Genomic DNA, 16,648 nt, shown 5'->3' on the forward strand with positions numbered 1-16,648 from the left:
CTGGACTGAGGATAGGAATTCCTGGTATTCCATGTCTTTTCCTAATTGATTGCACTCTCATAACATATTAAGAAATCGCTGAAAATTATGTTAAAAGCAATTCAGGAACTTTTCTATGACTCTCTTTTAACTAAATTAGAGCCGGTGATTTTCTTGCCCATAGATTCTACAGAAATTAGGCAAGCTCTGCTAAGCAGCTGAAGGCATATTTCTTATAAAGTTCTAACAGGTTCCATTAAAAAGTCTCTAAATCAATAAAAAAGGAAATCTACATATCACAAGCACTAATGATGGTTGCAGCTGTGCGCTTGTTCTTATATGAATAAACACGTTAAGCATGTGCAGACTTCGAATCTGAGACTGGTCTTTTGGAAACGCAGAGACACGCAGCCACTAAGCGGCAGGAACGAGTCCTTGGAGCCGTCAGGGAATTTGAGATTATTTCTCTCGGCCAGCGAAGCTGTCTCTGGATCATAGGCAAAGCTTCCAAATCCAGGTTATTGCTTTTTTCTCAAACCCAGGTTTCCATACACCATAACAACATGCACTTCCTGGATCACTCTTTGTCCCTTGAGAAAAAGTAACGTAACAGTGCTAGGTAGCATGTTACTCTTGCAAGGAAAAAAGTGGTGAAGGCATTCTGGAATATCCAGGAAACCTGATCTCATTGATAAGGAAGCCACCAAATATGGCAATGCACAGTGAGATCAAATTTCCAGCACAAATCCTCTGAGGTAAATATGGTTGGGAATACCCTTACCAAGAATTCCTTCTCCAAATTCAATTAAAAAAAAAAAAACAGAGCTGTTTAATTGTCAAAAGATGACTGATGGGAAATACAATAGTCACTATTTGGGAAACACCCAGAGTTTCCTACCAGCTCATAGGCTCCCAGCCTATGAGATGAGCCTATGAGTGAGAACACTCATCTCGGGAGCCCCGATTCGAGTGGCATTTCCTTCTGATCCATAACGGGCATCTTTCTGTTTCGTGTTGCCTGGCGCAGCCCACAGATGAGGACCTGGCTATCGCCCCACTGACAAAAGACAGAAGGATGTGTGCCCCCCACCCTCCACCTGCTTCCGAAAATGAATCTCCACCGAAATACAGAATATGATCTGATCATGGGCTGTGAATCCAGCCAGGGCTCTGGCTTAAGTGGTTAGTAAATGTGAAATACAGAGACAAAAAGAGCTATTTCCATAGCCAGATGAATCACATCTGCTGTCAGTCATAACACTCTGGGGGCACAAAAGCCCTGCCCGTCCCCGGGACCCCATCTGCTCCTGGGGAGAAGCACCCCTTGCCTGCCTTCCCCATGCCCCACTAAGCTAATTTTACCAGCAGCACCTAGAGAGTATGGGGTGAAAGCTCCTGGCATGCTGGCTAAGAACAAGGACCCGGGAGCCGGACTCTGCTGCCTGGTCGAGGAAGAGCAGTCTTGGGCATGTCTCCTGCCCAACCCGTGCCTCAGTTTCCTCATCTATCAAATGGGGATAATAATAGTACCGACTTCTCAAAGGTACAGTGAGGATGAACTAGGTTAACTGCCCAGCACGTGGAAGCGCTACGTAAGCGCCAGCTAGTAATTGTCATTATTAAATTAATACCAATCGTGTCATTGTGCCCTGCCGGGAGCCTTTCTATTGCCTGTCCCAGGCATACATCTTCCTCGCGACCCTGCACCAGCCTCGCCTTCCCCTGTGGGGCCACAACCTTCTTCAGTTCCTCAGAGCCTTGTCCCCCACCCCGCCTTGCAGCCAGGCTCACTCCTCCACGGAGCAGCCCCGGCAGTCACGATGCCCAAGCTCTGCCCGGCATCTTGGCCGGGTACCACAGAGGCTCTGGGGCACAAGGCACTTGGCCTTCCACCCGCCCCCAAGCCCCTGAGCAGGTGCTCTGCTCAGCTCTGCTTTGCATGTGCCGAAGCTCCTGCACGAAGGGATCAAACAGCGTCCCCGTGTCCCCCGCTGAAAGTGACAAAGCCTGATCTGCCTGCAAGGCTGTGTGTGCTCTCCCATCTCAGCAGCCGTCTGCCCCCCACCGCGGGAGTGGGGGCGGCTCACGAAATCTCACACCCCACCTGCCCATGATGTCCCTGAATTCTCCAGATTGGGGTCATGAAACTCAGCCCAGTGGGCCAGATCTGGCCCATCACTGTTTGTACAGCCTGGGAGGACAATATAATTTGCAAATGGTTGGAAACAAATCATAAGAAAACTAATATTTTGTGACACGTGCATATAACAAGAAATTCAAATTTCGTGTCCATAAACAAAGTTTTACGGGGACACAGCCTCGCTCCTTTGTTTCGTACTGTCTGTAGCTGCTGCCACTGCAAGGGGAGAGCTGAGAAGCTGTGACAGAGACGTGCGGTGCCCAGAACCCAAAGTCTTTGCTCTCTGGCCCACCCTGTTCTAACCTCTTGCTACTCTATGGGTGGTTCAGAGACCAGCAACTTCGGCATCATCAAGGAGATTTCTAGAAGCACAGTCTCAGGCCTTATCTCAGACCCACAGAACTAAAACCTGTGCTTTAAAAGCTCCTGGGTGCCCCACGTGCACGCTGAGGTTCCAAAAGCGCAGCTCTGTCCTCGGAGGCGCCTGAGTCATGGGAGCTGTGGAAGGTGAGGGGGGGCTCCGTCTGGACCGGACGCTCCAGCTCCATGGCTCCAAGTGTGACTAGAAGGAAGCGATCCTGTCTGTAACAAACCTGGCAAGGGGCCGGCCATGTGGCATGCATTGGATAAAGCAACACTGAACGGTGACTCCGGAGATGGGGAGCCCTGGACATCTGGGGCTGTGACTTCCCCTCGTAAGACTCTATCACCCTGGGAACCGAGGAAACCAGCAAAACACCAGTGGGTCGGATCCAAAATGGAGACCACCACACCCAGCAAGAAGGAAAGACTGTCAGAGAACCAGGAAGGCCTGCCTGCCACCCCCAACCTCTCCTTCCCCCTCCCAGCCCAGCCCACTTCCTGGGGTAGCCACATGCTCAGTTATTATCTGTGACTCGGAGAGCTGCTCTCTCCACGCGTCCTTCTTCTAGAAACAGAGCACAGGCCTCATGCCTCATTAATCTTGAATACTTGAGTGTCTCCTGTGGGCTAAGCAGAGGGTTTCCTGAAGGCCATCCAGCCACGAACCAGACAGACACACAGCTCTGGGAAGCAAGTCCTTCCCTTAGAGCCAGCGAGCTGAGTGTCTGCCTCACTCCAAAACCGGGATGGAGCCCCAGACTTGCTCTCCCCAGTCCTTTTGGGATTGGGGTCCTCTGACATCTGGTCCAGCGAGCACCACCCGCAGCTCTCTAACTACATGGGTCTCCACTTACAGCTACTCCCAGATTCCAGGTTTCTTCCCTGTTGGAGCATCTCAGTGTTGGTCCCACTCACCCAAGATGGGCTCCCAGGCCCAGCCCCTGTTTGGAGGGTCCTTTAGGACAGGGTACCACTTCAGGTGCTCTGGTGGCAATCCCTCATTCCACAGCCTTTGTGCAGAAACAAACCCACGCTAGTCTCATCGATGGAAACTATAAAAGGAAACCTGGCTTTGTGCAGTCACCTTTTTGGATCATGTGGCAGTGCTTATGTCCTCTGATTCATGCTGAAACACCCTGAATGTGCTCTTCCCTGGGAAACCAACTTCTCTGATTCACTGGCCACATGCCAACGTTTCCCTCTGGGGTAAGTAACCCACTGGACTGCCTTTCATATTTACAAAGCTTACAGAGGAGCTTTGTAAGTTTACAGGAGGCTGGCTGGGTCACCAGCCATGTGGAGATGTGGCACTTCTCTATCAAACCAAAGGATTAAAACATTAAGGCAAATGATGGGGTTACAGTACACTTCTGATCCTATTGTTATGACACTTTGATACCACGGAAATGTAAATCTTGCCCCCTGAAAGCAAATGCAAGTGAAAGGATCATTAAATTCTCCAGGACTTCTTTTGGTCTGGGTTTCAAGAAGGACCAAGAGGTGTAGCCCTTAGTCAAGTGTGATTTTATTAATAAAAATAAAACTTGCACTAACAATACCTTGCACAACAATGCTTCTGTTCCAGAGGAATATGCTTTGACTTGCCTCCAAATAGTATTTCAATTGATTTTACACTTGATTTTAGCTTGTTCAAAATCTGCTAATTTAATCACATAGTTAATAGCACAGACTTTGGAGTCAAACAAATCTCCATCAGGGTTCTCCAGTGAAACAGAACTAACTGGTTATCCGTATGTGCATGTGTGTGTGAGTGTGTGTGTTTTAAGAGATTTACTTCAAGGAATTAGCTCATAGGATTATGGGCGCTGGCAAATTTGGAACTCGTAGTGCAGACAGGCAGCTCAGACAAGACTTGATGCTATGGTCATGAGGCAGAATTTCTTCTTCTCCTGGAAAACAGATTTTTGTTCTTCAGCTAATTGGATAAGGCCCACCCACTTAAAGTCAACAGATTATAGATGTTTTGCCAGGTTCTAGCTCTGTGACTTTGACCCGTGGTTATTTGATCTGCAAAATGAGAAGACACCTACTTCAAGAGAGTAAGTGGTAAAACAAGTAAGCATGTTCCTTCGTATTGAGCCCACAGTGAGTGTGCCAGAGAGGGGCATAATATACATGAATGCCAAGCACTGAGTGCCATGAGATGACAATCCAGCTCCAGGTCTCTGCCAACTGAGCAAGCTTAACCAAGTCTGCTGTCCTAGGAAAGGAGATCCTCTAGCTTTGAAAAGGAAATAAAATAGCTTTGTAAACTGCAATGTATCTGGCACTATTTCTATCACTGTATCCACATTTGTCAAGAGAGAGTGAAATCTTGGAAAGAAAACTGTCCTACATTTACAAAGAAACACCCACCCTTAATATGTGGGTCAAATCCAGGCAGGGCAATCATAACCTTTTCACTCTGCCCAACACAGAGACCCCCCCAACACTCCACTGGACTTCTGGTCACCCCCTCAAACCACATGCACAGGTGAGTAGGGCCAGAGGTAGGAAAATGCAGTTTCCTATTTCAAGGGTAGTGCCAAGTGTGAGTCACCATATGGAAATCTGGGATTATTGAGGAACTGACATATCATATCGGATTAGTCACACATAACCCAGGATATGGCAATGTGTGCATTTGTCCTACATATTTATTGAGTGTGTGTAAAAGCCTGATACTATATATTATCTGTATTTAATCTGTGCAATAATCTTTTGAGGTGGGACAGGACATTATTAACTACTTTTTGATGGGATCTCCACTATATGACATCTATATGTTTGAAACTTCAAAATACAACTAAGGGACACAAAAATAATTTAATGAAAAGACATATATGCTTGAATAAAAAGGCTAACATGATGTAAATCCTTCTTTTGAGCTGTAACTGAGACTTAAGAATTAAGAAATGATTATGATGACAATCATTTTTAATTCTAGTATATTGCAAAATAACCGAAAGTTAATACATAAAATTACTGAAACTCACTGAGTTAGTCTCAGTCCCCTTTATATCTGCTATTGTATGGGAAACAGTTCCATCTTCCCTTGTTTGAATCCATAAAAATCCTAAATTTCTTAGACTGGGAAAGACAAAGTTTTAGGCCTAGAAGCCATCTCATCTCCTGCTTTGAATGTAGAAATAAACTCTTTCTCCCTTTTAAACCGGGTGCCATAGACTGAGTGTGACGCACATCGGGCAGAGAACTCCGCTTTTGTTTGGTATCAAAACTAATCTGTAAATTTAAGGTACCTCCTCCAAAACTACTAGCCAATGTTTTTTTGGTGGGGGAGTGGAGGAACTAGGTAAATGGATGTTAAAGTTCATATGAAAAAAATAAATGAAAGCATGATTAGTCAGGAAAATTCTGGGGAAAAAAAAATAGAAGAAATCAACCCCATCAGAAGTTAAAGCATCTTTAAACATTGTAATGATTAAAACAATGTTTTCTTTGCCGTAAGAACAAAGAAATCAGTAGAACAGACTAAAAGTCCAACAACATATGAAGATACATGCAGACATTCAATATATGAGAAAATCAGCCAGAGACTGATGTTTTATTCAGTAAATGGTACTGAAACAACCAAGTAGTCATGGGGAAAAATAAAATAAAATTAGATCCTGACTTCACAGCTAAAAGAAAACTAAATTCTAGAGCGATCAAATATTTACATGTGAAAAATGAAGTCACAAAATATTTGAAGAAAATTCTGATATTAAAATTAAAAACATTTTATCTTTTTAATTTCAGAGTAAGAAAGGCCTTTCTAAATTTGGTAGAAACCTAGAAGCCTTAATTTTTCTTTTAATTCTACTTGGGAAACTATACACAAAGTTAAAAGACAAACATATCTGCACTTATTTGCAATTCATACAACTAAGGGCTAATTTCCCTTCCCATATACCCTTTTTTATAATTTGTTAAGATAAGGGCCTCTACCCAAGAGATAATATACAAAAGACTCGAGCAGGTACAGAGAAGGAAATAACGATTCTTTAAAATATGAAAGGATGCTCAGTCTCACTCACAGAAGATGAACAGTTTGCAGAGATGCCAGCATTTTCTAACTCCAACTTGGCAAGGCAATGAGCAAACAGTCCCTCTCAGGCAACTGCTTTGGGTGGGAGGCAGGGAAGGGGCTGACGGGGGTGTAATTGGGGGTCACCCTAGTATGGGGTAATTTGGCAATATGTATCTACCTTTCAGAAACCAAGATCCTTTTAACCCAGTGAGAGGGTATTTTATAGAGATATAGCTGCAAGTCTAGAATGCTCGCTTCCATTGTAGCATTGTCTCTGACTACAAAAGCCTAGAAGCAGGCTAAATGTCCATCAGTGGTTAAATAATTGTACGGTCAATTGTGGGTATGTCTCCTGCAACTCTGTGAACCCACTGGTCTTTGGGATGCTTTTCAAGGAGGTGGGGACAGGGGCTGGTGGGCAGGGAGTGGCTGACTGCAAAACTTGAGTCTATTTAATAATTGTTTATCAAACCATGGATTAAATCTTAGCCCCTACCGGCTTTCAGAGACAACCAGGCAGTAGGGAAGCAATGGCTTACAGACTCCTCTCTGGAGCTTGAGGGCAACCTTGAAGCGGAAAGACCTAGCATCGGAAAGCACAGAAAATCTGTCATCTCTGCCCTCTGCTCCTTGGAAAGCATTTTGTACACTGAATAAAGCCAGGTACTTAACTATGGCAAAAGCTTTTCCATTCTGAAGGGGAAAGCATTTGGCAAACAGGAGCATGAACCGTTGCTGAAAGGGTTGTGGCAACTTCACAGTTGGGTTCACGAAAGGAAATGAAGGCAGAGTTCTTATCTAATTAAAACAGCTTGGGGAAAGAAAATGGGCAAAGGGTAATTACCTAACTTGGCATTTGGCCCAGAAAAGAAAGGTTAGTATTTCTTTTCTTGCAGAAACTGCCAGGAAACCTCAAATTATAATGCTTGCTTTAGAACTGTAGGGAATTTTTCATCCCCGAATCCTTTTGCTCAGATGAATTATTTGGCCTTGAAATGCTTTCTAAAAAGGTGATTATTCATTTTTCTATACATGAGGAAGTTAAGTGAGAGGAAAGACCTGAAAAATTCACAAAACAATGTATAGACCCAATCTGTGAGGTCTCATTTAACCTCTAAATGATAGTTGCCTCCGTTCGATCTCTTTATCAAGTGGAAGAAAACTGCCAGGCAAAAAAATACCTTGGTATTTCCTAGAATAGACTCTAAATTTTACCCCGGAGATTTTTTATTTCTTTGGTTGTTTGTTTGTTTGTTTTTACTTCCTTCTCTTTGCAGGTTTCCCTGGTAACCTGGTGTAGAAAGTGATCTCTGGGCTGTCAGAGAACCTGGGTCCTGTTTCTGGTCTGCTATTAACTTGTTCTGGGTCCCTGGGCAGATCAACTCAGCTAAACTCTTATCAAGAACTGCAATATGTAAAATCGCTGGAAGCAAAGCCGCTCTGGCTCTAGTTGGATTAGAGAAGAGAAGTGGTGTTTCTCCCGGCCTCACCTTTTGCCTTTAGGAAGACCTTTCTCACAGCCTCCAGGAACTCCGGGAGTTCTACATGGAATGTAGTTCGAAAATCACCAGGCTTGATGGTTTCTAGGTCCCAACAAGCTCTGCCATTCAGTATTTCTATCACATTCTATCTGTAAAGATAAATAAATGTATAAATGAATTATTGGACTTTTTTTATCTAGAAAAAATGTCCATGTTTATTTTAGCAATATTATGGCAAATCATAAGCATTGCTTTTACAAACTCTGTTAGTAAAAAAAAAAATGGATTCCTAACCATGGGGTTAGATAATACCAAAACTTTATCTGCAGTTATTGGATGAAATATTCCATACACGTCCATCAGATTAAGCTCATTAATTCTTCTATTTCCTTTCTGATTTTTTAACTTTATCTAACAATTTCTGGAAAATTGGTGAAACAAGTAGTTTATCTAACAATTTCTAGAAAAATGGTGTAAAAATAATCCACAGGAATTCTTGAACTCTTGCAATACAAATCTAATACTTCCTTTCCCCTTGCCTCCCAAAACTGACACCAACCATGAAATACCTTATTGTAGCTTTTATGTTCATTCCAAGCAAACCGTGGTATAAAAAGATTTTCCCTGTCAATAAAGCGAGCAAACAATAATAATTAACATTTATCGGGTGCTTGGTACGTGCAGGCCACTATTCTAAGCACATGTCCTGCCGCAATTAATTTAATCATCATAATAACACTAACTCTCTTTCCCATGTTTTTCAAACGCAGAACTAAAGGCAGAGACTTGACTGAGGTCACTTAACTAGTAAGTAGCTGGTCGAGCTTTAAAGCCAGCAGTCAGATCCTGGGATATTACCTCATATTCAGTTTTCTTGATGGAATCACAGGACAAAATGTTGGTGCTGGAATGAACTTTTTTTTTTTAACTTTTTCTATTAATTAAAAAAATTAACAAACAAAACATTTAGATATCATTCCATTCTACATATACAATCAGTAATTCTTAATATCATCACATAGTTGCATATTCATCATTTCTTAGTACATTTGCATCGATTTAGAAAAAGAAATAAAAAGACAACAGAAAAAGAAATAAAATGATAATAGAGAAAAAAAAGACTATACATACCATACCCCTTACCCTTCGCTTTCATTTACCACTATTTCAAACTGAATTTATTTTAACATTTGTTCCCCCTATTATTTATTTTTATTCCATATGTTCTACTCTTCTGTTGATATAGTAGCTAAAAGGAGCATCAGACATAAGGTTTTCACAATCACAGAGTCTCATTGTGAAAGCTATATCATTGTTCAATCATCATCAAGAAACATGGCTACTGGAACACAGCACTACATTTTCAGGCAATTCCCTCCAGCCTCTCCACTACATCTTGAACAACAAGGTGATATCTACTTAATGCGTAAGAATAACCTCCAGGATAACCTCTGACTCTGGAATCTCTCAGCCACTGACACTTTGTCTCATTTTACTCTTCCCCCTTTTGGTCCAGAAGTTTCTCTTAATCCCTTGATGTTAATTCTCAGCTCATTCTAGGGTTTTTCTCAGTCTCTTGATGCTGAGTCTCAGCTCATGGAATGAACTTTTTAAACATGAGTGCATGCAGATCTTTAACTTTACAAATGAGCAAAATGAGACCAACTTAAGAAGCCAAAGAAACAAATAAATAATTTTGGCATAGTTGAATGTTTCACCAAATCTCACAAAGTTTCTCAGAGTGACATCTATAGGAATATGTAACTTAAAGAACATAAATTTAAAAAAAAATTAAACAAGTTTCAACTCAGAAAACATCAGACAGAGCTCTAAAGCTTGCAGGCAATGATCATGAGCTTAGACAGTTATTTATGTTTTGTGGTGGTCAGTTTTTCATTCAAATCATCCAATCTAGCTCTAAAAAGGTACTTTGAAGACCCAGCAGCATGGAGAACTCTGCACTAGCAGTTGAGTTATCGTAAAGAAAACTACTGCATTTAGAGAGTAAGACATAACAGGCTGTGTATTTCTAAGGGATTATAGTTAAAATGCCCAAGGCCAAGAATCTTTCAGCCGCCCAAGAAGTATGATAATTTCCCTGAAATTCAAAGCCAGAAATGTCTATGCAAATTAAGTTGTTTCATGAAAAAAATTTCAAAAACTCTCAAATCTTACATTTGCTAAAGTTTGGACGCTTGACATCACTGGGAAACAACGAGAGAATGACCAAAGAATCCAGAACCAAAGAACCCAGGAATCAGCCTTAAAAGTTAAAGAATCAAGTTTTTCCTTTCTAGAAATCAGTTTCAGTGCTGAAATGTGACAAGTTGAGATTTTCTGGGTGGTTTTAAGATACCTCAAAGATCATTTATTTCAGAGAGGAAAAGACATTCATTCTACAGAAAAAGCATAATTCCCACCTCATTTTCTATAGTGAGTTGAACATGTCACAAGTCAGATTCAGGCAGATTTATTGCAAATATGAAAGACCGGGGCATCCCAAAGCATATACTGATAATATGGCATTTGCAACATTTTCTTCTAAGTTTTTACACGCACTCGAATGAAACCAGAAATCAACATGGCTAAATTCTTAGGACTTTATGAAAACAGAACCAGTTAAGAAAATTCTTTTTTTTTTTAGTAACAAATGAAACAAACAAAATGCTGTATATAAATTCACTTACAAATGGATAAGAAAAAACAAACTAAAGCATGTGAACAAACATTTTACAACTCTCATATTTCACTTCAACTTCACTGCAATCAATAGAGTTATAAACATCACGCCTAGGAGATGGTAGGGGGCCTCTCTGCCTTTGCTGATTGCATCCATTCAAAGGAGAAAGAAGAAAACGGTGGTCTGGCTCATCTTAGACACTGCCATATTTAGAGGCAGACTATTTCTTCTTCAATGAGTAAAACTGAATAGAGACACTAAGTAGCATGGTTGAGGACTTCAAATTTAAAAAAGACCCCTTTGGGAGAAAGGGAGAAAAATTCAACTTCCTCATTTGGAGAATTCCTGATTCTCACAAGCGGTGGGGACAACCAAATTAATAGTCTGAGCCCTCAGTCTTGGGGTTCACCCCTATGAAACTTATCTCCACAAAGGACAGGCTAAGCCTACTTAAAATTAGACCTAAAAGTCACCCCCAAAGCACCTCATTTGTTGCTCAGATGTGGCCTCTCACTCTCTCAGCTGACACAGCAAGCGAACTCACTGCCCTCCCCACCTCTACGTGGGACATGACTCCCAAAGGTGTAAACCTCCCTGGCAATGTGGGACAGAAATCCTAAAATGAGCTGGGACTCAGCATCAAGGGATTGAAAAAAACCTTCTTGACCAAAAAGGGGAAGAGAGAAATGAGATAAAATAAAGCGTCAGTGGCTGAGAGATTTCAAACAGAGTTGAGAGGTTGTCCTAGAGGTTATTCTTATGCATTATATAGATATTCCCTTTTTAGTTCATGGTGTATTAGAGTGGCTAGAGGGAAGTACCTGGAACTGTAGACCTGTGTCCCAGTAGCCATGTTTCTTGAAGATGATTGTATAATGATATAGCTTTCCCAATGTAACTGTGTGATTGTGTAAACCTTGTGTCTGATGCTCCTTTTATCCAGGGTATGGACAGATGAGTAAAAAATGTGGCTAAGAAATAAACAATAGGGGGAACAAAGGTTAAAATAAATTGGGTAGATTGAAATACTAGTGGTCAATGAGAGGGAAGGGTAAGGGGTATGGCATGTATGAGTTTTTTTCTTTTTTCTCTTTTATTTCTTTTGCTAGAGAGATATAAATGTTTAAAAAAATTATCATGGTGATGAATACACAACTAAGTGATGATATCATGAGCCACTGATTGTAGCCATGTCAAGAATGTCTGTATGTTTGTTTGTTGCTCACAATAAAATATATATATAAAAAGAGAGAGAGAGAGAGAACCCTTTGGATGGAATATATGATATGCAAATATATCTCACAAAAATCTGCAAAACAAAATCGGAAAAAAAAGAGGCCCCTCTTCTTTCCCATCTTCTCTATTTCCCCCTAACTTACATAAAAAGAGAGATCACTTCATAGGATTAACCCCCCCTCTTAGGATCAGTAAACTGCATGGATGTGTTTGGACATGCAAAATATTAGATTTCCTTAATTTTATGACAAACTTTTAAAAAATTAAAAAATTTCTGACATAGGAATTAGTCTGAAAATTCGCATAAGGAGAATCTTGCCAAACACCAGGAAGTGAAGTGATGTCACTGCCTGTACTTCTGTGAGTTTAGAAATGTTCATAGAAGAGGACATTCACTCAATCATTGCATTCATTTCATAAGACCTTATTTATTGAGTACTACAATGTCCCAGGCACACTTCTGGGCACAAGGGATACAGGGATGGACGATGACAGATACATATCCAGTTCTCACGGCATTTCATTCTAGTGTGGAAAAGATAGATTAAAAAAAACAGACCAATAAACAAAGACTTTCCAATTGGATAAATGCTGCAAAGAGAATGAAACTGAACAGGAAGGAGGTGTTGGGAAAGACTTCTCTGATTAATGACATGTGAGCAGAAAGCTGAATGCCAAGCGGATGGGAGAGCAGTCCCTACAGAGAGAACAGTAAGTGCAGAGGTCCTGTGGCAGACCAACCTGAGCTCAGCAAGATGAGGGAACCTCAAGACTCACCCCTGCTGAGTTATTTGCATTTGCAGCTCGAAAAGAACTTCAATTTAATTTAAATTTGGATTCCTATTTGTTGAATAAAATATCTACCAAAAGATACTTTATGATGTTCTACTGAAGCTAAAAAGAAAATCATGGCACAAGCGTGCATGGAAATGTTCTAAAGGAAGCAAGTATTCATCATCGGAGGATGGCTGCTCTTCCATGGTTTCTGGTCAGGCAAGGACCAAGGGCCTTTTTGGACCTTGTCCCCATGTAGAGATAAAGGTACTTAAATGTGCCATGGAGATAAAGGACATGCTTAGGTAATGGCAAATTCCTTTCGATAGCCAGAACAAGTATGTGTCCTTGAGCCCATTATCTTGAAGGATGATCTCTGAGTTTCTAGCTGACTCTCAAGAATAGCTTGAAGGGTTATGCTATGTTTTGGTTAATCTTAAAGTTCTAAAACAGACCAGAAGAGCCAACTACTGAAAATAGCCTATCACAGAATGCAATGTACAGCGATCTAGGCCAAAATCAGCTCAAGAGACTTACACACCTCCAAGACGCCTTAAAACCAAACAGGGATGGCTACAGTGAGAGGAAGTAGGAGTGGAATCATGTGGATTCCATGCGTGCCAGGGAGTAAAGGAAGGGAGGTGGGAACATTTCATGTAATGGAGTTGCCCCCCCCACCCGCCATGATGTTAAATTCCTGGCATGTCTTACAACCATGGACTCTCAGAATCCTGGATTTATAGTAGCGCCTTCTGCAGCCTACTCAGGTGCTTGAGATTCCCACCATTAAGCCTAAGGAGTTCTTTCCCAAGAAACGTAATGCAATAACACATGGTAATCTGCTCGAAACAAATGGACATGACTGATCTTATTAGATGAGTCAGTTGCAGAAAGCTGGGCACTGGGAGAAGGAAAACGAAAGGGTCCCTTTTCATGGAGATGAAGGGTGGGGGTGGCAAGCAGAGCAGGACTACAGGACCCCAAACTGGACTGAAGGGACTGATGGACAGAAGGAGAGAACGGGGCACGTCAAAGGGAAGATCCCGGTGGCCTGCCCTGTTCCGGACGTTCCCCTGGGGAGCATCCGGCTTACCTCCAAAGCCAGCACTGACCAGTCTGTTCCTGGAACCCTGTTTCAGGGCTTTCCTGTCAGGTTCATACCTGGGCATTCGTAGGCACCACCGCAAGAACTGAAATGAAACCAAAAACTGGATCTTTATATTCATGATGTAAAACAAGATTCCTTGCCAAGTGTTTCAGCCAAGTGTTGACAGGAAACTAAGCCAGAATTCATAGAGGGATCGGATTTTCTGACAAGTTTTGGATTTCAGCACACTGTGTTTTAGGCAAAGTGGAATAAGAGGAGCTGTCCTAGGCTGGAAGCCAACTGCTTCCCTCCCGGGGGAGGGTCTTGGTTCCCGTTGGGTTAGCTCCCCGTCCACCCCAGCAAAGCCTGTCAGGGGTCTGAGGTTCCCCGATAAGAAGCAGGATCTCCAAAGAATTGGGTATTCATGTGATGATGAAATTTACAGCCTTATTTCCCAGTTCTCGTTGTCCTTACGGCCCACAGCATCTAGTGTGTTCTCAGAACTAGCGCTTGCAGCTGCCCTAAGTAAAGGCCAACCTTAACACTTCAGCCCTCTCTGAGCTCAGCCAAGAGATCCTGAGGTTTGAAGCAGGATTCAAAGCCCTCCTCAATCACTAAAGTGCTATACTTACATAAGGTTGTTTCCAAAATATGTTTATTGTGAATCTTCCTTTTGATAAAGCACAATCCCAGGAAGGAGGGGTCAGGGGCAGTGCGGACAAGGGGCACAATGGGTTTGATTTCAGTTTGACCACGGATCCCAAGACCTGGGGTTCCCCATAATTTCTGGAAGGCCTTGTCACTGTCTCTTAAGAGAGGCTCGTGAGCTGCGGCTTGAAAAGAGCCAGATTTGGGTCCCCTTCCCCTTATCACCTATTGGCCTCTCTTCAGTCAGGTGGCTACTGCTTCCCCGCCCCCCTCCCCAGTATCCTGGGAGGCCCCTCCTGGGAATTATGCGGCATAAGCTGCAGGCTGCAGGAACAATCCACAGACTGTCCCATCCCAGAGGCCACGCATGCTCACTGCCACAACTCATGCCATGTGAACGCTGGCCCCGGGTAGAAACTGACATCTCCCAGGAACACTCCCCAACCCTCGGCGTGCTCCAAAGCCACTGTCCTCCAACAGGGAGATGCGGTTTCCTTCTGTGTCCACCAGGTGTTAAAGAACGTTCCTTCCGCTTTGCAGCACTCTGTCCACTTTGATAAGGTCCACAGCAGAAATTGAAGCCCTTTGCAAGGCTGTTGGGCACTATCTCCTTGGTTTCACTTCTTCCCACAAATTTCCCTAAATTTTATATCCCCTCTGCCATCAGGGATCTCTCTTCCCTCTTCTACCCATTCTTTCTGATTCACCACTAAGAAAATACTCCCTTGGTCTTGCCAAGTGCTAAGTACTCGGAAAGGAGAGCTAAGTTTACAGCCACAGGCAGCCTGACCCCGGAGGTGGAAAGAACAGCAGAAACTAGCCAGGGAAGGGCAGGCAGGTCTCAGGACACCTCTTCACAGGGACCATGGCTCAGTGGTAGAGTCACAGGAAACAGAGGAAGGGAACAAAGCTGAGGGCTCCAGACCTCTCACCTTATTATATGTACTAGCGGATACAATGGCAAAGCAGCTACTTCGGGGCAGTGAGAAGTAGGAGACCTAAAACGGCCTCTCAGCCTTGGTCTGTCATCTGAGCCCCCCCTTTCTAGAGCTCATCAAACCGGGGGAAAAGACACAAGGCAGAGAAGGGACCGTGGAAGCTGCTGGAGGAATCCGGGGGACTTGTCAGGGCAGAACCAGTAGGAGGTGAGAGAGAGCAGGCGACGTCTGTCTACAAAGAAGCATGAGGTGAGAGGGGTCCACTGGCTGGGATTCTGGGCAGGACGCTCAATAGCCAATTTCCTCTGGCCTCCAGCAAGCCCAGGAGGCTGTTCCTGTCAGGATTCCTGCGGGCTCAGTGCCTGCGGTGGGGGCCGTGGGGGCCCTGAGACTTTAAATCTGCGCAGGGCCCTTCTGGACGCTGGGGGGTGACCTAGAAGTTAAGACCCGCCAGTTTGGGCTCCGGGGTAAGACAGACCCTGTCCTGGTCGCGGTTCTGCCACTGACTGGTGGTGTAGACTTAGGCAGCTTGCATAGGCTTCTTCAGCTTCCATAGCTTCAGCTGCAAAGTGGAGTTGTTGCGGAGTTTAAAGGGCAGGCCACATTGCAAACATTTAGTCAAGAGTCTGGCATTTGGTAAGTTCTGGATAAATGTCGCCATTGTAATACTACCAGCCTGAGGTGCCAATGCTTGAGTGTGGACAGCAGAAAGCATTTGTGAAAGGGAAGGGGAGAGATGCCAGCAGTTGGGGGGGGGGTGAGGGGGCATCTTCAAGTACCCCGAGTGCACTTAAGGGCGCAGTGGTCCAGAGGTTTCCATCTGCTCTAGATCACCCAACCTGGGGAACAGGTGCCTGGGCCACCTGGGCATAGAAGGCACGGAGGCAGTTAAAGGAGCCCTGGTGCCCTGCCCCCAACCCACAGCCCTCAGGGCCAGGTGCGCTGGTTTCCCTACTGCTTCAGCCCCCAGGGGAAGATTAGCCAGCAAGCAGCACCTGGGGAGGGGGCTAGCACGGTGTTACCAGTCACAGGTACTTGGGGGTGAGCTGGTTGTGAGAACATCTAAAAGGACACCCCATGAGGCCTTGGGGACAGGCAAGGACGATAATGGACCTGGCCGCAGAAATGGAGAGGGGCACCGGAGCCGGCTAGGGCTGGGGGCTGCTCCGGTGCTCACTGCAGCTCAGCCCGGCCTGGCCTCGGAGGAAGCCTGGCCTCGGGGGTGTCACTAGGTGGTCACCCCGCCAGCCCGGCCCCGGCTAGCCCATCCCGTGCTCAGCCCCGAGTTCTGC

The 16,648-nt window shown here is 43.9% G+C and overlaps 1 long non-coding RNA gene across 1 annotated transcript; it reads right to left on the minus strand.

The window, feature by feature from the left end:
- Positions 1-3,776: 3,776 nt before the first annotated feature.
- LOC143669110 (uncharacterized) lies at positions 3,777-8,908 on the minus strand. The gene is made up of 3 exons (XR_013168712.1): positions 8,563-8,908; positions 8,003-8,142; positions 3,777-4,392 (listed from the first exon to the last, which is right to left on the minus strand). It is a non-coding gene; the product is annotated as an uncharacterized LOC143669110 (long non-coding RNA).
- Between the last annotated feature and the right edge of the window lie 7,740 nt (positions 8,909-16,648).

The sequence above is a fragment of the Tamandua tetradactyla genome, chromosome 25, assembly GCF_023851605.1.
Source record: "Tamandua tetradactyla isolate mTamTet1 chromosome 25, mTamTet1.pri, whole genome shotgun sequence".
Lineage (NCBI taxonomy): Eukaryota > Metazoa > Chordata > Mammalia > Pilosa > Myrmecophagidae > Tamandua > Tamandua tetradactyla.